The sequence below is a fragment of the Sciurus carolinensis genome, chromosome 9 (assembly GCF_902686445.1).
Source record: "Sciurus carolinensis chromosome 9, mSciCar1.2, whole genome shotgun sequence".
Classification (NCBI taxonomy): domain Eukaryota; kingdom Metazoa; phylum Chordata; class Mammalia; order Rodentia; family Sciuridae; genus Sciurus; species Sciurus carolinensis.
In genome coordinates, this window is record NC_062221.1 from 83,074,791 (window position 1) to 83,099,869 (window position 25,079).

Here is a 25,079-nt window from a genome sequence, read left to right on the forward strand (position 1 = left end):
CTTGCCTCACATGTATGAAGCTCTGAGTTAAATCTCCAGAACCACACATTCACACACACACACACAAATAAATAAATAATTTAAAAAGTCATCATCATGCTTAATGAAAACACTCTGGGAAAATTCCCATTAATGTCAAGAAAAAGTCAGAAATGTCCATACTCATTCTTTTTAAAATAGAATTCTGAGATAATTGCCAATGCAATTTGAAAGAAGTGAAATATGTATATATGAAAAAAGAAAATAAAATTACCATTATTTGCAAATCTTACACTTGCTTACATGGAATACATAAGAATCAACTAAAACTCTAACAAACAATAGGGTAATTCATAACTAGTTGACTGCAATAATAAATGGTAATCAACAGCTTTCATTGAGTACAAGCACTAACCAACTGGAAGATATAATAGAAGAAAAGATTGCATTTACAATAGCAAAAAATTAATTTCTAGAAATAAATCTAACAAGAGCTGCAGACTATACCAAAAAATGGAAAATACATACTTTTAAAAGGAAGTTTCAAGTGTCATTTCTTTCTAATTTAAATAACAAACTAAATTCTAACCAATAAATTAAGTAAGAATATTGTTTATCTGTTCCTTTGTTTTTGGAAATGGAAAGATTGGTTCATGGAAAATAAGAAAAAAGGGCCAAGAAAATTCTAGGAAAAGAAAAGCCAAACTTACACCACTACTTCATCTTAAGATAAAGAACTGTAGCAATTATTGCACAAATTGTCAGCTAGACAAATGGAAGAACAAATAAAGTCTGTATGCAGACTCAACTAGGTATCAGATGTTAGTACATAGAATTGAATGACAAATCAGTGGGTCAGTCTTGTATTATTTAACCATTGGTATTGGGACAATTGGATAGTCATCTGGAAAATACAAATTTATTTTTGGATATTTACCTCATTACTAATACAAAATTCCAGATGCTTCAAGGATTTAAATTAAAAAAATATATAAATATTCTAGGGAAAGTATATATATACATATATATGTGTAACACAGGTGATGTGTATGTCTGTGTTAGGAAGAACTTCCTAAGGTTTATCCAAAACTAAGAAATCATAAATGAAAAGAAAGATAAATTTGACCACATATAATTAAAATAAAATTTTCATGACATTAGAATACCATAAACAAAGACAATCCCACAAATGATAAAACAGGAAAAATATTTGTTTGCAATACATGACATAGCCCAAAGGGTACTTTTCTCAGCTATGCAAGTAAACATGTAGGGGGGGTGGAAACCAACCATGCAATCAATACAATGCTTTTGTGTGCAATGAATATCTATAAACTGGTAAAGATGGTCACTTCCAAGAAGTGAAGCTAGGAAACAAGATGAAAGAGAGAGGTATTAAAACTGAATTTTTAATCTATGAATTTTTAGTTTTTAGTTTTAATTTTTGTGGTACTGGGGATTAAATCCAGGGGTATGCTGCTGCTGAGCTACAAGGCAGGTCTCAGAAAATTGCTGAGGCTGGCCTTAAACTTGCAATCCTCCTGTCTCAAACTCCCAGGTAGCTGGGATTACAGGAGTGTGTCATCATGCCTGACCCACTTGAATTTTTTAAAGTAGTGAATTATATATAATAGTCACTACAACATTAAGCATACCACTCAGTTTAGCTCTCCTTTCTTTGTACCAAGACTTTCTCAGTAAAGGAAGTAATGTCTATTTATAGCTCCCGAAGCTCCTTTGTTGCAAATTGGTAACAGTTCAGTGTAGTGGTGAAGGCTGTGTCTCAGGCTGGGAAAATATGCCTGTACTTACCAGGACTCTGGTGACTCTGTGTTCCTTATGCTAGGGATGAAAATCCTGAAAGTAATCAGAGGAATGCGTGACTAGGAATTGTGGCGTGTGGGGTGGACACAGCTGGAAGTCCTTGGGGCAAGAAGGTAATACTTGCTAGCAACTTTCACTTCTTTTACTAAAGTGCTTATCTTGGATGGAGAAAGGCATTCTGAATATCTACTTTGTATTCTGCAGAAGTAAAAATCTTGCCAGAAATCTAACCAGAACATGGAGCTCTCTCTACAGAAGCAAACCAGTTAAGAAAGTACAGCAATAATTTAATGTTTGTAAAGACTGGACTGAAATAACTGCAGTATATCAAAAGCAAATAACTGCTGAGGAAATTGGCATATTTTAATTTGGTTCACACTGTATTTTACATGTTCTGGGTGTACTGTAATGTATGAGTTTGTATGTAGAGCTTAAATGTATAATTAATATAGCTTTGAAGCTAGTTCTATCCACATGATTAAAATTTATCATGGTATTAGCTTTCAAACAGAGTTTTTAACAAGTTATAGTCAATGCAATAAATTAGGTCTTTTCTGATGAGCTCTGAATAAAGAACCATAATTTATCTCAATGATATTTTCTTAAGGGCATTTTAATTGCTACGGCAGGTGAAAAGCACCATCCACAATCTTGGTCAAATGTTTCTGTTAATGAAATCATTTTACCCAGCACTGTTGATTTAAAGAATATTCTGTTTTATTGAATATGAACTAAAAGTCTTTATCTTATACATGTGATTCAGTCTCCCTTTGAACACCAGACAAATCGACTTTGTCAGGCATTTATTCATAAAGAAGACAAGGAATCATTTACCATTTGTGAAAGGAATGACAGCCTATTCCTCCCAAGTGGAAATCAAAGGGGAGAAACTCCCAATTTCCTTTTCAGGGATCTAAAAGTAAAGATCCGGGAATTGAGTGCTACCAGATAAATTACAAGTATAGCATTTCTTTTGCTTTCCAAATGTTTTTATTTTTCTCTGATCATATAAATAATATACGCTTTTAAAAATTTAAATTATAGACATGCACAATTAAAAGAAAGAACTCCACTAATCCTTTCTCTTAAGATAACTACTATGAACAGTGTGGCATATATTCTTCCAGAAATCTGCTACATGAAACTGTAGGTCTGTCGCTAAAATGTCTGAATTCTTCCTCCTCTGCCTGCTGCATTTTTATCAAAAAATATGCGCCCCCCTCCTGTTTAGTCACTTTTCTGGAATGAAATATTATGCAAATGTAGCCAAAAGTCCCAGTTCCTGGGCCTAAGGATAGATTTTGTGCCAATGCATCTGTGTCTAAGAGGAGATCTTAGATTTGTACCTGTGCCCAAGTAAGGACTGGGTGCCAGCTGGTTCAAAAACTGGTTCAAAGCTCAGACCACCACCATATGGGGTGAGACTGCTTCTGGTGACTCTACTTCCTGCACCCCAGACAGGAGTGTCTGGTTGAGTACAGAACTGAAGGGCAGCGTCTTTATCACACTTCTTTACGTTTGGTTCAGTGGATTAAGCAAGGTCTCTTACTTCAATTTCGCCCCTGTCAAGATGATTACCAAGCTTATTCCATCTTGGGGTGTGTGTTCCCAGCTTCTCATGGATGATTTTTATGACTTAGTATTTGACCACTAATTCAGCAGACACTAGTGAGAGGCTTTAAAAAAAAAGTCTTAGAAAATGATCTTTATTCAATGTGATAGGTCATTTGGAGTAAATACCCACCATGTATAGAGGGACTGAAATTAAGTGTGCAATGCTGCAATTTAGTGTGTGATTTAATTTTAATATATCAAATAGATTTACTAAAGCCTAATAAAAAATCCCATGGATGTTAAAATAGTAATTCTGAGAAACTCTCAGTTGGGATGCATCAGAAACTGTTAAATATCTTATTGAATTTTATTAACTTGCCCATCTTCTTTAACATACCGTATTCAGAGTGGGGAAGAAGAAAGCATGCACAGTTAGGGAGGTCAAATCTCTACTTCTAAGTAGTTTTTCAGAATTTTCTGTGATGTTTCTTCTGCAGACAGAATTAGTATAGAAAGTTTAAAAATTCCCTATGTTCATTTGGAAACATCTCCTGTGTTTTAATAACGTGATATTTGATTATACTCATATATAGAGACACATTTCCTATATTTACTACCATTTATTAGAGACTTAGCCTGTAGTAGACACTTTCCTAAACATTTGTACTGTAATCTTTAAGAACGTCTCAATCTTATCAGTATTTACCAAGTAATGGTGAATCTAATTGCACCTTATTTTCATATAGAAAAAAGCAAAAGAATGTCACTCAGTTTTTCAATCAGCTTGGAGACAGGAAGGTGACATCACTCTAATGAATTCTGGAAAATCTCTATTCAGAACTAACTTGCTAGGAAGCTTTTAGTGGTAGAGTCAACTTGTGACTAAACCACCTATTGTTTAAATATTTTTCTCATGAGACTCATGAGAAAACCAGGGTGTCTTGCTCATTTATTCATTCATCGTTCCCATTACCATTCACTAAAAACAAGCTATAACCATGATTCTTGATTGGACCCTGTGATCAAAAGCAGTCTAGTGGGGCTGGAGTTGTGGCTCAGTGATAGAGCACTTGCCTGGCATATGTGAGACCCTGGGTTTGATCCTCAGCACCACATATAAATAATTAAATAGAAGATCTATTGACAACTAAAAAAAAAAAAAAAAAGGCAGTCTAGTGCCCCAAAATTTTGAGTTGTTTCTTTCAGTAGGAGAGGGAGTGGAATATGCATTGAATCTATTGTCATGGGACTGAGCACTGATTTAACTTTGGATAGAATCCATTAATTCATTATTAATATTTGCATCCCACTATGCATCAAGCATAGGAAAACAGCAAAGTCTAGTGGAAGAAACATTTGAAAAGGAAGCAAGCCAGGTGGTGGCATACCCCTATAATCCCAGTGGCTCAGGAGGCTGAAGCAAGAGGATTGCAAGTTCAAAGCCAGCCTCAGCTACTTAGTGAGGCCCTAAGTAACTTAGTGAGACCCTGTCTCAAAATAAAAAATAAAAAGAACTGGGGATATGGCTCTGTGATTAAGTGTCCCTGGTTCAATTCCTGTTACAAAAACAAAGAACAAAAACTGCCAAACTATGATAACAAACAGGGTGAATTGATAGAAGACAAGAGGGTGGGTTCTAATCAGAAGGTTTCTATAAGGTGATATCATAGAAGAATGGCAAGATTAAATGATAAGAAGGAGCATGACAGAACTGAATACGAATTGCTGTAACTGGGGAAAAAGCACAGTGACCAGGGCCGGCAGGGCACATGGCCATGGCAGTTATCTGAAATTCTATTTGAAGGGCAATGAGAAACTATCAAGGAGTATTGAGCAATGGAAGTGAGATTATGCATTTTTCTTTTTCTTTTTTTTTTTTTTTTTTTTACTATTTGTTCTTTTTAGGAATCCATGACATATTATACATATGTTGCATATAGCATTCTGACTAGGATCCCATTCTTGTGGTGGTATGACATCATGAATTTTTAGATGAACACCTCCTGTTGAGAGGAGAATGCACCAGAAGGGAGTAAGTGGAATAAGTGTGAGAGTCTCTTTGCAGTGGTCTAGCTGGGTGCGAGCAGCCCAGACTAAAGTACCTCGGGGAACAACACACTAAGACTTGCTAGCATGTCAACGTGGGAAACTGGGAAGTTAGCAAGGATGACAACCAGGTATCTGGCTTTGAAATCGAATGCATGACGGGACCAATGCTTTTACTGACATGCAGAAAACTGGACAAGGATCAAGGTTGATTGACTTCTTGAGAAGTCTTACGCAGGAAAATAATGATATTGTCTCCTTCCCCTAAATGTGACAGGTGTGTGCGCACACGCACACACACACACACACACACACACATATGCACACACACAACCCCACTAAGTTATAACAATGTAAAAATATCTAACCAAGACCTAAACTTGATAACTACTTATATGGTCTTACTACAAAATATTAAATATTAAATTATTTCCTTAAAAAGCTGGGAAGGGAAGGGTTTCCCTTATTTTATTGGTGCTTTATGTATAAATATGATCTTCTCGTTCATTTATCATGCCCTAGGAATAATCAAGAGTTTTGTTTTCACATCCTGTATTTGAGAAGCATGTAAAACTTTCAAGAACTGTCAGGTAGGAGGGTGGATGTACAACCCTGAGGGCTCAGAGGGTACGATAGGTATAAAAATTTGGGAGATATGAGCAAATGGAGATGGTGTTAAAAGCTACATAAGTAGATGAGAAAAATTTTTTAAAAATTTTAAAAACTAAAAAAAAAAAAACAAACAAACAAAAAAAAAAGTAGACGAGATCACCCAAAGAAGATGGATAAAGAGTCAGGTGAATTTCCAACATTTGTATGGGAAGCTGACAAGAGAGAGTGGAAAGTGGTGGCCAGAATAAGGAAAGGTGGTGTCACAAAGCTAGGAGGAGAAGGTCATTCAAGAATGAGATGGTGGGCCAAGTAAGATGACATCCAAGGTCTGGATGTCACTGTGGATAAGAGCATACAGAAGTTTCAGGTTATTCAGGGATTGAGGTTGATTGGAAGTTAATGACAGATGAAGAAATAGAAATTCTATATGTAAAATTTTTTGTAAACTATTTGGTTGTAAAGAATAAAAGAATTGGGGAAATAATTAAAGAAGACTATTGGGTCTTGGCGTGTTTTACTTGGTTTTGACCTTTTGAATGGATAATAATGGGACATTTTTTGCATAAGGGAAGTGACTCAATGGGGAGGAAAGATGGGTTGGTGCAGAAGAAGACACAACTTAAGAAGCAACATTCTTGAGAGGGGAAAAAAAAAAAAGAGTTTCAGCACAGGGAAGTCAAGTAGATGAGGGAATTGCTGATGACCATAAAGTATAGGGAGAAAGCATCTTAAAACGTTCACTTTTGTGCTCCCCCTAGCCAATATCCTGTTATGAAAGCTTTTCCTTGATTGAAACATTCATGTGACCTTCAGAAACAAAAAAATTATAACCTGAATAAAATACTGTGTAAGATAAAATGTCAAAGGGGAAGATCTAAAGAAGGATATAGAATTATCCCAGAAAGAAGCATTTGGAAAGCAGATGATGAGCCTGAGTTGCTCCTTTTTCCTGGGGATTCTAGGAAAGGAAGGAAGTCTGAGAGGAGGTCTGAAGGTAAGAGGAGAGAAGACCTCAGAGAACCACGTGGAGGAGGGTAGGCTAGAATTAGGAGACTGCTCAGCACCCTCTGAGAGCTGGCATCAAAGAGGTTGTGAAATCCTAGATAGTTAATAATAATAGCTCACACATGCTAAACCCTTGCTGTGTGACAGGCATTGTTCTGAGTGCTTTACTAAAATAAGACTAACACGTGATCTGATCCTAAGTTTTAATCCTCAAAACATCTGAGACAGAAAGGATTCTCTTTATATATTTTATTATTATTATTTTGGTACTAGGGATTGCACACAAGGGTACTTTACCATTGAGCCATATCCCCAGTTCTTTTTATTTTAAGACAGGCTCTCACTAAATTGCTGATACTGACCTTGAACTTGAGATCTACTAAGTGGGAACAGAGAATCTAGTTCAGGCAGTCTGGCTCCAAAGTCACTGAGATGACAGGTCCGTGCCACTGTGCCCTGCAATTTTATTTTATTAATTGCTGTTTTATTTTTAATTGGCACATTGTTGTGCATTCTTATGGGGTAACGTGATATTTCAATCTACGTGCATTGTGTAAAGATCAGATGGGGATAAATAATATTCACCACTTCAAGATTTTTTGTGGTGGGAACATTCAAAACCCTCTCTTCTAGCTTTTTTGAAATATACATACAATATTATTAATATAGTCACCCTACTGTGTGCCAGAACAGCAGGACTTATTCCTCCCATTTAAAGATAACTTTAACCAGCCTCTCCCACCCACTCCTCTCCTCTCCTTTTCTCAGCCTATGTCTCCATTTAATAGACAGGAAACTGAGGTAACTTTCCCAAAGTCACACAGCTACTAAGTGGGGACAGAGGATCCAGTTCAGGCAGTCTGGCTGCAGAGTCTCATTCTAATCACTCTGGCTCAATAGACTATCCATAGTAAGGGAAGGCATCACGAGGTTGGCAAGTTGGTTCTGACTGTTGGCTGGCAGCTCATTTGGAGCAATTCAAGTCCTGTGCCTCAAGTCCTGCCCATGTGGCCTCCTGGGACACTATGCTTTGTCCCAGCATGGTGGATTAGTTCCAGGAGTCATTGTTCCAAGAGTCCTGAGTAGAGCAACGAGGCTTCTTGTGACCTAGACTTACAGGTTGCCTTAGTCAGCTATTTCACTGCTGTGACTAACTGATCTGACCAGCATAATCATAGAGGTGAAAAGGCTTATTTGAAGACTTACAGTTTCAGAGGTCTTAATCCACAGGGGCTTGAGGTGAGGCTGAACATCATGGTGGAAGAACATGGCAGAGGGAAGCAGCTCACATCATCAGGAAGCAGAGGGAGAACATGTCTCCACTCTCCGTATACAAAATATGCACCCTAAAGTCACACCCAAATTCCAGTCTCCTCCAGCCGTACCCTACCACTTCAATTACCACTCTCCCACTTCGGTTAATACCATCAGGAGTTAATTCACTGATTGGGTTAAGACTCTCACAACCTAATCATTTCTCCTCTGAACCCTCCTGCATTGTCTCACACGTGAACTTTTGAGGGACACCTCACATCCAAACCATAACACAAGTTCTCTTCTGCCAGTGAATTGGTTTTCAAGTCACTAAAGCCAGTTCATATCCAAGGAGAGTGGAACTAGACTCCATCTCTCAAAGAGACAAGTAGCAAAGACTTTGTGGCCGACTTTATTGTACCTGAGTCAGCTTTGGGAATTTTGTCTTTGTGATTTTTTTTTTTCTCATTCTAAATAAGTAATTTCCTTTACATCTGATTTTACATATGTAGTTTTGTATTCTTTCTCTTTTAGAGTTCTGAAATTGCATAAGGTTGAAACCCCTAAAATTCTGGATCCAGCTCTAATGGGGAATTTTGATGCCATCTCACAACATAGGGGTAGACAGCTTTGAGTCTTTGTGGCTTAAATTTGGAGAATTATTATTATTATTTTTTTAAACTTTAGAGTAGAATTTATTTCGGTGGCTCTGGGATCATCTAGGAAGTAGTTTTGTATTTATATGCACCCATCTGGAAGACCTGTGGAGCATGTCATTACTTATAAGAATGAATTCTAATTTTCTATAAAGGCAAGTCCATCAGTGTCATAGTAGGCAGACTTTGCATATTTAGATGTGTTCTTCTACTAATTTTTATTTGGTGCAGAGAGAGAGAGAGAGGGAACTAGAGAACATATTTGAGAAAAACAGGTATATGATGTGGTTTGCTTTTCCAACTAGAGTTGCATCTATGGAATCTACCAAGACAAAGCCAAAATATTTGGATTTTGAAATTTTCTCAGTACTAAATGAGAAGAAGAAACCAGAAAAAAAATCTCTCAAATCAGGAGAACTGTTTCTCGTTCCATGAATGAGAAATACATTATGTTCAGGTGAAAACAGAGAATACAATAAAAATGACCTACATACTTTCCAGAAGCATTCTAGGAAAGTTATGAAGTCTGAAATCAAGTACTTATAAGATATGAAGGAGTCATTCACTAATGGCATTATACCCAAATCCCAAAACTGTAGGAATGACCCATCATGGTGGTATGAAAGAAATCTGACAGACTGTAATGTCATGGACTATTTTTTTCTGAGTATGTACCCTAAAATAGAGTAGGACCTGTCCTTCGGGTTCAAGACACCTTGAACTGTCCTCCAGGAAGACATTGGAGGTCACTTTAGGAGTGAAAATGATTAAGTAACTATGGCTGAAGAGGATCAAGAAAGAAATAGAATACTGCTCTGTGTGTGAGAAGTTGGTGAAGTATCCATTTGACAAACAGCCCAAAGGTATTTCCAGGGCTTCTGCCAGTTTTCAGTGTTTAATGGAGAAAGTAATTGGGGAATATAAATTACCTACAGCCATTTATCTATTTAGATGGCATAATCATTTTTGGCAGTATACTGGGAAAGCCTGAGTGAAGACTTCAAGTTTGGAAGGGCAGAGTTGATGATGTCCCTTGCTGAGTACTAATGTCAGCAAGCCATGAATTACGATGGGCTAGCAAAGGCACAGCATGAACTGGACACTGTTCCTGAAAAAAAATCATGCTAACCCAAGTGACATTAATTAAAAACTTTCTTTGAGGTTCATGATAAACAGAGGAGATACTAAAGAATATTGTCTCATTGTGAAGCCATTAACAACTTGACATATTACCCTGTCAAGAAGAAAGGTCACGGGATATCCAGCTTGTAGTCATGTGACTACTCCAGTTTTCAGGGATTGTTGGTTGAAAGCTTGTGAGCAGATAGCCAGGGAAACCTAACTTGGCCCACAAACCCTGCTATGCCTTATTATTTATATGAATGTCAAAATCAAGGTCAGGAACTCTTCTGCCAAAAGCAGGGAAACATAGCCAGTGTATTCACCAGCTATTTTCTGTTGGATTGCGACTTCAAGAACTACACATATCTTAGTGTTTTCTAACCCTAAAATGCACCATTATGGACTAATTTTAGGGGCATATGAAGTGGGTGGCTTTGATTAACAATATACTTGTATTCATGTTTCCGATCTATATAAACATCATGGTAAATGGTTGACCTAGCTTACATTCCAGTTTCTATTATTAATTAGGGTTAAGCATCAAGATATGTGGAGGCACATCCCCAAAGCCCTTTTAAATAGGATGATCAAAGTGCTGCTAAAAGGGTCAAGGCAATTTACAATTCACAAGGAGCAGGTGGTCGTCCTGAAGGACTTAGGGCCAAAATTTTGATATCCCTTAATAATTCAGTGCTCAAGGCAGAGTTTTGCCATCTTGTTCAAGGCAGCAGGGGTGCAGAAAACACTCTAAGAGCCTCAAACACTTTTTTTTTTTTTTTTTTTTTTTGGTGCTGGGGATCGAACCCAGGGCCTGTGCTTGCAAGGCAAGCGCTCTACCGACTGAGCTATCTCCCCAGCCCCTCAAACACTTTTTTTATTTGTTCTTTTTAGATATACATGACAGTAGAATGTATTTTAACATATTAAACATACATGGAGCATAACTTGTTCTAATTAGGATCTCATTCTTGCGGTTATACATGATGTGGAGTTTCACTGGTTGTGCATTCATATATGAGCCATGGAAAGTTATGTCTGATTCAGTCTGTTTTTCCTATCCCCATCTCCTCTCCCTTCCCTTCATTCCCTTTTGTCTAATCCAGGAACTTCTTCTATTCTTCCCCTCCCCACCCTCCCTTTTTGTGGGTTAGTATTCACGTATCAGAGTGAACATTTGACCTTTGCTTTTTTGGGATTGGCTTATTTCACTTAGCACGATAGTCTCCAGTTGCATCCATTTACCAGCAAATGTCATAATTTCATTCTTCTTTATAGCTGAGTAATATTCCATTGTGTATGTATACCACATTTTCTTTATCTGTTCATCTTTCGAAGGGCATCTAGGTTGGTTCCACATTCTAGCTATTGTGAATTGAGCTACTATAAAATTGATGTTGCTAGTGTTGGGGATATAACTCAGTTGGTAGAGTGCCTGCCTCGCAAGCACAAACCCTGGGTTCAATCCCCAGCACCGCAAAAAAAAAAAAAAAAAAAAAAAAAAAAAAAAACCAAAAAAAAAAAAAAAACAAACGATGTGGCTGCATCACTGTAGTATGCTGATTTTAAGTCCTTTGGGTATAGGCCAAGGAGTGGGATAGCTGGGTCAAATGGTGGGCTCATATATTTTTTGACCATTTGTATTTCTTATGTGAAGTGTCCGTTCAGCTGCTTTGCCCATGTATTGATTGGGTTATTTCTTTTTCTGGTGTTAAGTTTTTGAGTTCATTATATATCTTGAGATTAATGCTCTATCTGAGGTGGCAAACATTTTCTCCTATTCTGTAGGCTTGGAGCCTCGAACTCTTAGTGCAAGCATGGAGCAAAGAAGACCTCACATGGGGAGCCCAACTGAGCACAGACTGCAGTGCCGCATCGAAGGCAGTACAGCAAGAAAAGTGCTCTACTGCTTCAGTTTTTGTTCTTTAAAAAAATTATTATTACAGAAGTACTATGTATGTGATATATAAACTAGTGTAAGCAAGCAAAAACTGAAACTTTACATTTCCTCCACCACGCGATCTCCCTTGTAATACCTTATTGCCTTTCCTTCCAGAGCTTTCTCTGTGCATGAAATATGGTAATACACTCACACACACACACACACACACTCATATATGTGAGTCTATATAGTAATGCATTTTATGTACCACTATATATAGTATATATATATAGTAACATGTTCTATATAGTATAATATACATATACTCACACCTAGTACCTTTTTATAGAAAGATAATTTCAAACTCACAGAAAACTTGCAAATAAGAAAATGTTACAACTAATACTCATCATCTCCCCAGATTCACTTATTACTAGTATTTGTCCCCAATTGCTTTATCATGTGTGCTTTCTTTTTGTTTGTCTAGGTTTTCTTCCTCTAGAACCATTTAGGGGTACACCATATATGTCACAACCTTTTGCCCTTAAATACTTCTGAGTGTATTTTCTAAGACTGCCCCCTGGCTTAAGAGGCCTAGATAGTAGGAAACTTTGATATCTGGAGGAAGAAAAGCACTTTAGAACTAATCTGGAATTGAGGTAAAATGCAAGAAGACATTCAGTCCAAAGGCAAGACTCACACTCACTGCATTCAGCAAAGCACCTGCCCATGCTGGCTCCTTGTCTGCAGATTGCTCAAAGGAGAAAGCCACTAAAATAAGTCTGCCTAGGTTTTCTGACCTTGAACCCTGGTACCTACAATTTAATTCAGTTACCTGTTCGTTACCTGCTATCATACCTCCGGATAGATGTTATAAATGCAAATGTTTAAAGTCCAGGTGTTTTCAATTTCCCTTCCTAAAAAAACTGACATTTATTTCTCAGCCTGTAGATAAGATGTGATCTAGAGAGACTGCTTGAAAAGAAAAAACAAGGAGAGATTTGTTATTTGATAGTGAAATAAGGAAGAGGAAGAAAAGCAGGAAGGAGGAGGGAAGAGAGGAAGGAAAGGAAAAGAAAGACAAAGGAAGGAAGAAGTGAGAGAGAGGGAGGTAGAAGAAGGAAGGAAGGAAGGAAGGAAAGAAGGAAGGAAGGAAGGAAGGAAAAGCCATGAGATACACATTTTTCTATTTTTTCCTAAATCATTTTTTTTGGGGGGGAGTACTGGGGATTGAACTCAGGGGCACTCAACCACTGAGCCACATCCCCATTCCTTTTTGGTATTTTATTTAGACACAGGGTCTCACTGAGTTTCTTGGGGCCTCACTTTTGCTAAGGCTGCTTTGAACTTGTGATCCTCCCACCTCAGCCTCCAGAGCCGCAGGGATTACAGGCCCGCACCACTGCGCCCTGCACCTAAGTCGATTTTTTAAAGGCTGACTTTATATTCTGAACTTAAAAGCTGTGACTTCTCTAAAAGTCAGTTTCAAAAAAGTAAATGAATATTTCAGAACAAACAGAAATGACCCTTGATTATACTCCTGCTTATCTCTGATAGTGCTAATAATCAGAAACTGCAGAATGAAGGTAAGTTCAGACTTTCCTGCTATGGAAAACAAGGCAGAAGAAGATGCAGCACGTCAATTACGGTCTCATGGTAAATCAGGAATAAAGGTAGGAATGCAGCTTTTATGTTCTGACTTCTAGTGTGGCAGTCACTAATTCACACTGTTCTGCTTCTCATGAGCACTGATTATTTGAAAAATACCTAGAGGTTCTGCTGTTTCACGCACTGGGCATGCTGACTGTCTTTCATTCCTGGTATTACTGGTGGTAGAAAGGAAAAACACAGGTTGGGTCATCTTGTCTATTTCCTGGGGACAGGACTATGTCTATTCGACTGCAATGACTCAGCTGATGAAAACTTCTAAGAACTGATTGCAGAACTGAGCCTGCCATAGGAATCAGACAGCATGGAATAATGGACTGAGTTTATTAAAAAAGAAGAAGGAGGAAGAGGAGGAGGAGGAGGAGGAGGAGGAAAGAAAAATAAAGCAGAATCAGACTGGGCCTGTTAAAACACCAGAGGGCAGATGGCTTGCAGTTCCACCATGTGTAAGTGACCGTGAGAGGTCATAATTCACCTGCGGACAAGGCTAACGAGCTTCTTCCAAGTGCACCTGAAACCCCCTGGGAGTCTCTCTCAGGAAGCTTTTCAGAGTGCGTTCCTGGCCTTCCTTTATTTTTTTTTTTTTTTTATTTTTCTTTTTTTTTATTTATTTTTTTTACGTTTACATAGGGTAATGATGTTTATTTTATTTTCCCCTCCCCCCAACCCCTCCCACCCCTCCCACCCCTCCCACCCCTCCCACCCCTCTTTTCCCTCTACACAGTCCTTCTTTCCTTCATTCTTACCGCTCTCCTTAGCCTAACTCTAAACCTAACCCTAAACCTAATGCTAGCCCGTCCCACCCCCCTTTATATGTCCTCATCCGCTTATCAGCGAGATCATTCGTCCTTTAGTTTTTTGAGATTGGCTTATCTCACTTAGCATGATATTCTCCAATTTCGACCATTTGCCTACAAATGCCATAATTTTATCATTCTTCATTGCGGAGTAATATTCCATTGTATAAATATGCCACAGTTTCTTTATCCATTCATCAACTGAAGGGCATCTAGGTTGGTTCCACAATCTGGCTATGGTGAATTGAGCAGCAATGAACATTGATGTGGCTGTATCTCTGTAGTATGCTGATTTTAAGTCCTTTGGGTATAGGCCAAGGAGTGGGATAGCTGGGTCAAATGGTGTTTCCATTCCAAGCTTTCTGAGGAATCTCCACACTGCTTTCCAGAGTGGCTGCACTAATTTGCAACCCCACCAGCAATGTATGAGTGTTCCTTTTTCCCCACATCCTCGCCAACACCTGTTGTTGCTTGTATTCTTGATAATCGCCATTCTAATTGGGGTGAGATGAAATCTTAGGGTGGTTTTGATTTGCATTTCCCTTATTACTAGGGATGTTGATCATTTTTTCATATATCTGGTGATTACTTGTACATCGTCTTCTGTGAAGTGTCTGTTCATTTCCTTAGCCCATTTGTTGATTGGATTATTTGTATTCTTCGTGTAGAGTTTTTTGAGTTCTTTATAGATTCTGGAAATTAGCGCTCTATCTGAGGTATGGTTGGCAAAGATATTCTCCCACTCTGTAGGCTCTCTCTTCACATTTCTGATAGTTTCCTTTGCTGAGAGAAAGCTTTTCAGTTTGAATCTATCCCAGTTGTTGATTCTTGCTTTTATTTCTTGTGCTATGGGAGTCCTGTTAAGGAAATCTGATCCTAAGCCAACAAGTTGAAGATTTGGATCTACTTTTTCTTCTATAAGATGCAGGGTCTCTGGTCTGATTCCGAGGTCCTTGATCCATTTTGAGTTGAGTTTTGTGTAGGGTGAGAAATAGGGGTTTAATTTCATTCTATTGCATATAGTTTTCCAGTTTTCCCAGCACCATTTGTTGAAGAGGCTATCTTTTCTCCATTGCATATTGTTGGAACCTTTGTCTAGTATGAGGAAATTGTATTTATTTGGGTTTGTGTCTATTCTGTACCATTGATCTACCTGTCTATTTTGGTACCAATACCATGCCGTTTTTGTTACTATTGCTTTGTAGTAGAGTTGAAGATCTGGTATTGCAATACCCCCTGCTTCGCTCTTGCTACTGAGGATTGCTTTAGCTATTCTAGGTTTTTTATTCTTCCAGATGAATTTCATAATTGCTTGCTCTATTTCTGCAAGGTACATCATTGGGATTTTAATTGGAATTGCATTGAATCTGTATAGCACTTTAGGTAGTATAGCCATTTTGACAATATTAATTCTGCCTATCCAGGAACATGGGAGATCTTTCCATCTTCTAAGGTTTTCTTGAATTTCTTTCTTTAGTGTTCTGTAGTTCTCATTGTAGAGGTCTTTCACCTCTTTTGTGAGATTGATTCCCAAGTATTTTATTTTTTTCGATGCTATTGTGAATGGGGTAGTTTTCCTAATTTCTCTTTCTGAAGATTCATCACTTATGTATAAAAATGCATTGGATTTATGAGCATTGATCTTGTAACCTGCTACTTTACTGAATTCACTTATGAGTTCTAAAAGTTTTCTGGTGGAATTTCCAGGTTCCTCTAAATATATAATCATGTCATCAGCGAACAGGGATAGTTTGAGTTCTTCTTTTCCTATTCGTATCCCTTTAATTTCTTTGGTTTGTCTGATTGCTCTGGCTAGAGTCTCAAGGACGATGTTGAATAGAAGCGGTGAAAGAGGGCATCCCTGTCTTGTTCCAGTTTTTAGGGGGAACACTTTCAGTTTTTCACCATTTAGAATGATATTAGCCATGGGCTTAGCGTAGATGGCCTTTATAATGTTTAGGAATGTTCCCACTACCCCAATTTTTTCTAGTGTTTTGAGCATGAAGGGATGCTGTATTTTATCAAATGCTTTTTCTGCATCTATTGAAATAATCATGTGATTCTTAACTTTAAGTCTGTTGATATGGTGAATGACATTTATTGATTTCCGAATGTTGAACCAACCTTGCATCCCTGGGATAAAACCCACTTGATCGTGGTGCACTATCTTTTTAATATATATTTGTATGTGATTTGCTAAAATTTTGTTGAGAATTTTTGCATCGATGTTCATTAAGGATATTGGTCTGAAATTTTCTTTCCTCGATGTGTCTGTGTCTGGTTTAGGTATCAGGGTGACATTGGCTTCATAGAACGAGTTTGGTAGGGTTCCCTCCTCTTCTATTTCATGGAATAGTTTGAGGAGTATTGGAATGAGCTCTTCTTTAAAGGTTTTGTAGAACTCGGCTGAGAACCCATCTGGTCCTGGACTTTTCTTTGTTGGTAGGCTTTTGATGACCTCTTCTATTTCATTGCTTGAAATTGGTTTATTTAAGTTGTGTATGTCCTCCTCGTTCAGTTTAGGTAGAAATTTGTTGATGTCTTCGAGGTTTTCTGTTTTGTTGGAGTATAGATTTTCGAAATAGCTTCTAATTATGTTTTGTATTTCACTCGTGTCTGTTGTGATGTTTCCTTGTTCATTCCGAATTTTAGTAATTTGAGTTTTCTCCCTCTTTCTCTTTGTTAGTGTGGCTAAGGGTTTATCAATTTTATTTATTTTTTCAAAGAACCAACTATTTATTTTGTTAATTTTTCCAATTGTTTCTTTTGTTTCGATTTCATTGATTTCGGCTCTGATTTTAACTATTTCCTGTCTTCTACTACTTTTGGTATTGGTCTGCTCTTCTTTTTCTAGTGCTTTGAGCTGTAGTGTTAAGTCGTTTATTTGTTGATTTCTACTTCTTTTTTTGAATGCACCCCATGAAATAAATCTTCCTCTAAGTACTGCTTTCATAGTGTCCCAGAGATTTTGATATGATGTGTCTTTGTTCTCGTTTACTTCTAAGAATTTTTTTATTTCCCTCCTGATGTCTTCTGTTATCCATTCATCATATAATAGTGTATTATTTAGTCTCCAGGTATTGGAGAAGTTTCTGTTTTTTATTCTGTCATTTATTTCTAATTTCAATCCATTAAGATCTGATAGAGTACAAGGTAGTATCTCTATCTTCTTGTATTTACTAACAGTAGCTTTGTGGCATAAAATATGGTCTATTTTAGAGAAGGATCCATGTGCTGCTGAGAAGAAAGTGTATTCGTTCTTTGTTGGATGGTATATTCTATATATGTCCGTTAAGTCTAAATTGCTGATTGTGTTGTTGAGATCTATAGTTTCTTTATTCAATTTTTGTTTGGACGATCTATCCAGTGGTGAGAGAGGTGTGTTAAAATCGCCTAGTATTATTGTGTTGTGGTCTATTTGATTTCTGGAATTGAGAAGGATTTGTTTGACGTACGTGGATGCGCCAATGTTCGGGGCATAGATATTTATGATTGTTATGTCTTGCTGATTTATGCTTCCCTTAAGCAGCATGTAATGTCCTTCTTTATCCCTTCTGACTAGTTTTGGTTTGAAGTCCACATTATCTGAGATGAGGATGGATACTCCAGCTTTTTTGCTGTGTCCGTGTGCATGGTATGTTTTTCCCCATCCTTTCACCTTTAGTCTATGGGTGTCTCTTTCTATGAGATGAGTCTCTTGCAGGCAGCATATTGTTGGATTTTTCTTTTTAATCCAATCTGCCAGTCTGTGTCTTTTGATTGATGAATTCAGGCCATTAACATTCAGGGTTATTATTGTGATATGATTTGTATTCCCAGTCAATTGACTCATATTTGTTTTTGACATGATTTGGTTTCTCCTTTATTTGGCTATTCCTTTAGGCTAGCGCCTCCTGTTGCTGATTTGCATCGTTGTTTTTCATCTCCTCCTCATGGAATATTTTGCTGAGAATGTTCTGTAATGCTGGCTTTCTTTTTGTAAATTCCTTTAGCTTTTGTTTATCATGGAATGATCTTATTTCATCGTCAAATCTGAAGGTAAGTTTTGCTGGGTATAAGATTCTCGGTTGGCATCCATTTTCTTTCAGGGCTTGGTATATGTTGTTCCAGGCCCTTCTAGCTTTTAGGGTCTGGATTGAAAAATCTGCTGATATTCTTATTGGTTTCCCTCTGAATGTAATTTGATTCTTTTCTCTCGCAGCCTTTAAAATTCTGTCTTTATTTTGTATGTTAGGTATTTTCATAATAATGTGCCTTGGTGTGGGTCTGTTGTAATTTTGTATGTTTGGAGTTCTATAAGCCTCTTGTACTTGGTTTTCCATTTCGTTCTTCAGATTTGGGAAATTTTCTGTTATTATTTCATTGAATAGATTGTTCATTCCTTTGGTTTGTTTCTCTAAGCCTTCCTCAATCCCAATAATTCTCAAATTTGGCCTTTTCATGATATCCCATAGTTCTTGGAGATTCTGTTCATGATTTCTTACCATCTTCTCTGTTTGTTCAACTTTGTTTTCAAGGTTAAATATTTTGTCTTCAATGTCTGAGGTTCTGTCTTCCAGGTGTTCTATCCTATTGGTTATGCTTTCTATGGAGTTTTTAACTTGGTTTATTGTTTCCTTCATTTCAAGGATTTCAGTTTGGTTTTTTTTCAATATCTCTAACTCTTTATTGAAATGATCTCTTGCTTCCTGTATTTGGTCTTTTAACTGTTGATTGGTGCGATCATTTAATGCCTGCATTTGCTCTTTCATCTCCTCCTTCAATGCCTGCATTTGCTCTTTCATCTCCTCATTAGCTTCCCTGATCGTTTTAATTACGTACATTCTGAACTCCCTTTCTGACATTTCTTCTGCTGTGCTGTCATTGGGTTTTATTGATGTAGTATCTAGGTTTGTTTGGGACATTTTCTTCCCTTGTTTTCTCATAATGGTCAGTTGTCAGTGGGACCCTGAGATATTGCAGTTTTCCACTATTGGCTTATAGTGTCCCAGTAGATTTCCAGTGTATCACCTCCCAGCCTTCAGTAGCCTGATGTCTTGGAGGAATCTGATAAAGCAGCTCATTCGAAGAATACTGCCCCTAGCCCCCTACTGGTTCCACGTTTTGGAACTGGCTCTGTGCGGAAATGCTCTCACTGTGGGCCTGCAGTGAGAAGAGCCCACTGCCGGAGTGTGGAAGACTACCTTGGGAAGACTCTAGCTGCCCTGCCGGCTCCGCTAAGCCACCTCTATCTGGGCCTGCCACCCGGGCTGAGCTTTACCCAGTGGGCAGACTCACCCGTGGCTCTATTTCAGTCCGAGTCTCTCTATGCCTCCCCCTCTTAGCTCCTGGGTTCTGGAGCGACCGGGGGTGCAGTCTCCCTCTAGGCCGCCATCTTGGATCTCCCCGTGAAGAGAGCCCGCAGCCGGAGTGGGCAGAGGCGCCTGAAGAGGTCTCTGGCTGCCCTGCCCTGATCCCTGAGGCTGCTTGCAGATCGAGGCTCTCCGCTGGTTGTTTGCAGGAGTACACTGCGCTGCAGCGGCTCCAGGACTCGGAGCCTGCTCTGGTCAGAAAGGCTCTCACTAGCGGGCCAGTTCCGTTCCGAGAACTGGAGAAGCTGGCTGTGTGGGCGGGGCCCACCGCCGGAGTGCGCAGGACTGCCTGTGGATGACTCTAGCTGCCCTGCCCGGCTCCGATAAGCCACCTCTATCTGGGCCTGCCACCCGGGCCGAGCTTTACCCAGTGGGCAGACTCACCCGTGGCTCCACTTCAGTCCGAGTCTCTCAATGCCTCCCCTTCTTAACTCCTGGGTTCTGGAGTGACTTGGGGTGCAGTCTCCCTCTAGGCCGCCATCTTGGATCGCCCCGTGAAGAGAGCCCGCAGCCGGAGTGGGCAGAGCCGCCTGAAGAGGTCTCCGGCTGCCCTGCCCTGATCCCTGAGGCTGCTTGCAGATCGAGGCTCTCCGCTGGTTCTTTGCAGGAGTACACTGCGCTGCAGCGGCTCCGGGACTCGGAGCCTGCTCTGGTCAGAAAGGCTCTCACTAGCGGGCCAGTTCCGTTCCGAGAACCTCCCTGGCCTTCCTTTAAGTCCATTCTGTTTTGCCCTGTTCTCACGGATACATTTAAAACCAGAACAGAGATTTTTTTTAGAAGTTTGGTAAACAAGGAATTTTCCTTCAGCACAGAGGAAATTTTCACTCCCCGAGTTTGAGCCTCTCGTCAGGACCTTAAATGCATACCTCATCCTCTGCTTTTGTAAACTGGCAGATAGTTAAACAAGATGTGTTATTAGTGTCACTTCTGTTCTGAGGAAGACACCTCAGGCTTCACTTTCCATTTTAATCCCTTTGTCTTTAACTCCTACTCCCCGGCCCCTTCTCTCTGCCTATCCTGGTGCCCGGCTCCCTGCTTCTTTAACAGGCTAGGGAATTCCCCTGGCTCTGGGCCATGCCCTTTCTGTCCCCTCTTGCTTAAATTGTTCTTCTCCCAAATACAGGCCTCACGTACTCCGGTGGCTTCTCTCAGGTCTTTCCTCATCATTTGGTGAGGCTTGCCAGAACACTTTACGGAACATTTGATCTTCCTTTATAATATGTATAATCCCCTTTTGCTTGGTATTTATCATTTTCCAACCAGAATATGTAATCTACTTATTCATACTTTGCATTATCCATCTCTCCTCCTCTCCCCTAGAATATGAACTCTAGGAAATTAAGAGTTTTAATCCTTTTATGTTTTGCACCTTTTTTCAGAATATGGACAAGTGTCTGACATTCTATAAGGATTTATTAAATAAATGAGGCAGTGAGGAGAGTTCGTCTTTGATGAGAGGAGTTTATCATGACCCTAATGTTAAAGCAATGAATTCCCACACCTCGCTTTCACCACTCATTTCTTACAGGTAACAAGATCAGAAAACCCTTGCAGAGCAATTGAATTTGAAATCTCAAGTTAAAAAACTGCTAATTAAGGAAAGAAGTACTGATTGAGCATGCTTAAGGCTTTCATTTGGGGGCATACCTCAGATAAAAGGGAGATTCTGACTTCCAAAATTTGAGCAAAAGAAAAATATATAAAATTTGGGATTTTATAACAAGAGAACTTTGATAGATTGTTATTTCAGATTCTTTCTAATAACTAGAAAAACAAGTATGAGGAAAGTTTATTAACTAATCTCTCTGACATTTATTTTTATAATGTATTTTTCACTCAGCTCTATTAGCTGAGCTGACTCACGTTCTTTCTTAGGAACTTCAGTCTCTGCAAAATGGACTTAATTTATCTGTTAACCTCTTTCCCCCTTTGAATTGAATGAATCTGTTGACTGTATCGTAAAACCAAAAGGAAACATACAATTTTTGAACTAGTGATTTTAATTATACAGAGTTAGGGTTTCATAGGGGCATAATTGTGTATGCAAATGAAATACTTCAGTCATACCCACCCCCACCTCCTTAACCTTCCTTACACTCCCCTCCCCACGCCCCTTCTTCTCCACTGGTCCTGTTGTTACTTTCATGTCATTTTTTCTTCCCCTAGTTTCCACCTGAGTGAAAACATGCTCTACTTGTCTTTTTAAGTCTGATTTATTTCACTTAACATCATTTTCTGTGGTTCCATCCATTTTCCTGCAAATGACATAATACCATTCTTCTTTATAGACGAATATTCATGTTTGTATGTATATATGCCACGTTTTTTTTTGTTTCGATCTTTCCTTCTTTCTTTTTTTGCAGTACTGGGGATTGAACCAGGGGCACTTTACCACTGAGCTACATCTCCTGACATTTTTTATTTTTAAAAGTTTTAAGACAGGGTCTTACTAAATTCCTGAGACTAGCCTTGAACTTGTGATTCTCCTACCTCAGTCTTCCAAGTTGCTGGTGTTATAGGCATGCATCACCACACCTGGCTAAATCTCATTTTCATTATTTCTTTTTCCATTCAAGCATTGATAGGCATCTAGGCTGGTTTCATAATTTGGCTACTGTGAATTGTCCCCACCCTTTCTCCATGCTGTTTCCAAAAAACGATGATCATATCCTTTTAGTTTGTAAAGACATCCAAATCCTTAGCATATATCCCAAATCCTAATCACTGTTTCCAGAATACCTGCCTTTACTTTTTAACATACTCACTGTCCAACTCCATGCACTTTAATTCTCTGTGTCATTAGGATTATATTTGGATATGTGCAAAGGAAAAAATTTATTAGCATCTCACCTAAGAAACAATCTTAAACTTCTTTTACATAGAAGATTCAAGTATTGGGTAGTCCAAGAATAATGTGACAGTCCCTCAATAATCAGAGACCCAGGCTCCTATCTGTCTTTTTTATCTACACTTTCAGTCCATTTATTTTATTTTATTCTACTACTTTATTTTGAGACAGGGCTTCACTAAGTTGCTGAGGCTGGCCTTGAATTTCCAATCCTCTGCCTCAACCTCCAGAGTCACTGGGATCTCAGGCACGTGCCACCACATGTGTCTCCACATTGCTTACTTTCTTAAATGTACTTATAATCCAAGGTGGGTTATAGAAGTTCAGCATTATATTTAAGTTCCAGGCTGACAAGAAGAAGAAGGGGAAGGAGAGGAGAAGGAGGAGAGAAGGAGGAAGAGGAATTTGTTTTTTAAGGTGACTTCTTGGAAGTTTCAAATCACATCTCTTAGCCAGAACTTGGTCACATGATCATACTTGTGAAGCTGCAAAATGTAGATTTGTACCTGAATATGTTGCCAATCTCCCTTCAATATAGGGTTTCAGATAGAAAAAACAAAAAAGTCTTTAAGTCATACCTCTAAGAACCAGTTCAAAAGCCTTCAAATTTCCCCTAACTCCCCCACACAGAAGAGTTTCACCTCCCCATGCTCACCAAACTCTTGGTTTTTATAATCAATTGATCAATAAATAGAGATATATTAACAGATAGATACAAAAAATTTGTATATATGATAAATTGAGATCGTGGTTCATCCAACTTTTTATCTTGGCCTCCAGCACAGAATAAGCCTTGATAAATTTTTGTTGAATAAATAAATAAACGGAGCAGGCCATGTAGCTCCCAGAGTGCTTGTCTGGCATGGATGAGGCCCTAGATTTGATTGCTAGCATCACAAAAATATATACACACATACATACAAGCTTAAATAAACAAGGCATGTTTTTTGAGATCTTTGAAGGAATGGCAGTTTATGTCAATAATAAAACTTGACCCTATTTTTGTTTCAACAGTCAAGAACTAAGTCTAGTCAAGGTCTTTGAATCCTGCCATGCTGGTTGCTCACTGCCTTGCCACAACCAGAGGGACGATTAATGTGTGAAATCCACTTTGGTCCATTCTCCATGTCATATGCCTGGAGAGAGGCTGCACCAGCCTAGAGGGCACACTTCTAATATTTGCAAGAATTGCTGGCAGCACCTGCCTGTGATGGTCTGTAAGAGGCTGCTGAGTTCTTAACCAGGGCCCAATGGTCCACCTGGCCCGCTGGTGGGCTGCAGGGCTGCAGGAAGCCACAGCACTGACCTGCAGGGGCAGCAGTCAGAGCTGCTCATCTCACCCCTTCCTCTCTTTTTCCCTCTGGTCTCCACTCAAGCAACACTTGGTTCACACTTCAACTCCCAGGGCACAAGTCCTCCCCAGCACTGAAGAACTGGGGTTTTAACCTCCATGTGGAAGAGGCAGAAGTTCAAATTCAACAGGAAAACATCTGAAGAGACAGTAACTAAACTGAGGCTGCATATGGTTTCTTGCAGAATGGGTTCTTAACTCTGTGGCAACCTGAGAGTTAAGGTGGGGCAGAGAACCAAGCACAGAGGAGTGGAAGATCCCGTACCACGTGCACATTGTCCAGCCTGCAGTCTGGCGAGAAGAAGGGGCTTTCTAGAGTCTCTGTGCCTGCTTGGTCAGTGTTCACACCACCGTGGCCCCCCATTGCGTCAGTCGGGTTGTGGAATCCTGTGGACTCCTTGATCCAGAAAGCTGCTCCCTGCAGGAGCAGGGAGTACCAAAGCTCCTGGAAGCAATGATGCTTGGAACTGTTTTCCCATCGTTTCCTGAAGATCTTCCCCAGTGTCTCTCTGGACACTACACATTGCAAAATGTGAGGATCAGAGTTATTTATCACCAGCACCTTCCCCTCCAGGCGGCGGACCAATTTCCTTTCCTCCAGATGGCTCTCAAGGCTAGCCAAAGAGAGGACTGGGCTGGCCATCTGCTTCCTGTTGCCTTTTCAAGCTGGCTAGCCACTCAGCATGCCTGGCAAAGCCCAATGCGCCAGCTGTCAGTCTAGGCTGCCCCCGCTTGGCCTCATACCTTGTCATACCAGGCACAGGAGGGCCGGGGCCGTGCTGAGATCAGTGTTTGACACTCATGAGGTAGGGTCCTTTGCTTCCAAGCCCAGGGCAGCCAGCTTCCCTGATGGCAGACATAAAAGTTGCCTGACCTGGGACTTCCTCTGAGAATGATCTTCTCACTGATTTAATGTCTATCTAAAGGAGACGACTTTGGGGAGGAGGAAGGCAATGTTTGTGGTCAGCAGAGAAGGCAGAATACAAAGTAATTCTGAATCCCATAAAAGTAAACAATTAAATCATGATTTCCTATTTGCCTCCTGTTTTTGTTTTCTTTTCTTTCTTATTGTTTGGTACTGGGGATCAAACCCAGGGACACTCAGCTACCTCCTAGTCCTTTCGTCATTGTCA

The 25,079-nt window shown here is 39.3% G+C and overlaps 1 long non-coding RNA gene across 1 annotated transcript; it reads left to right on the forward strand.

The window, feature by feature from the left end:
- Positions 1 to 1,755: 1,755 nt before the first annotated feature.
- Positions 1,756 to 25,079, forward strand: LOC124993183 (uncharacterized). The gene is made up of 4 exons (XR_007110261.1): positions 1,756 to 1,916; positions 13,489 to 13,604; positions 13,815 to 14,045; positions 23,610 to 25,079. It is a non-coding gene; the product is annotated as an uncharacterized LOC124993183 (long non-coding RNA).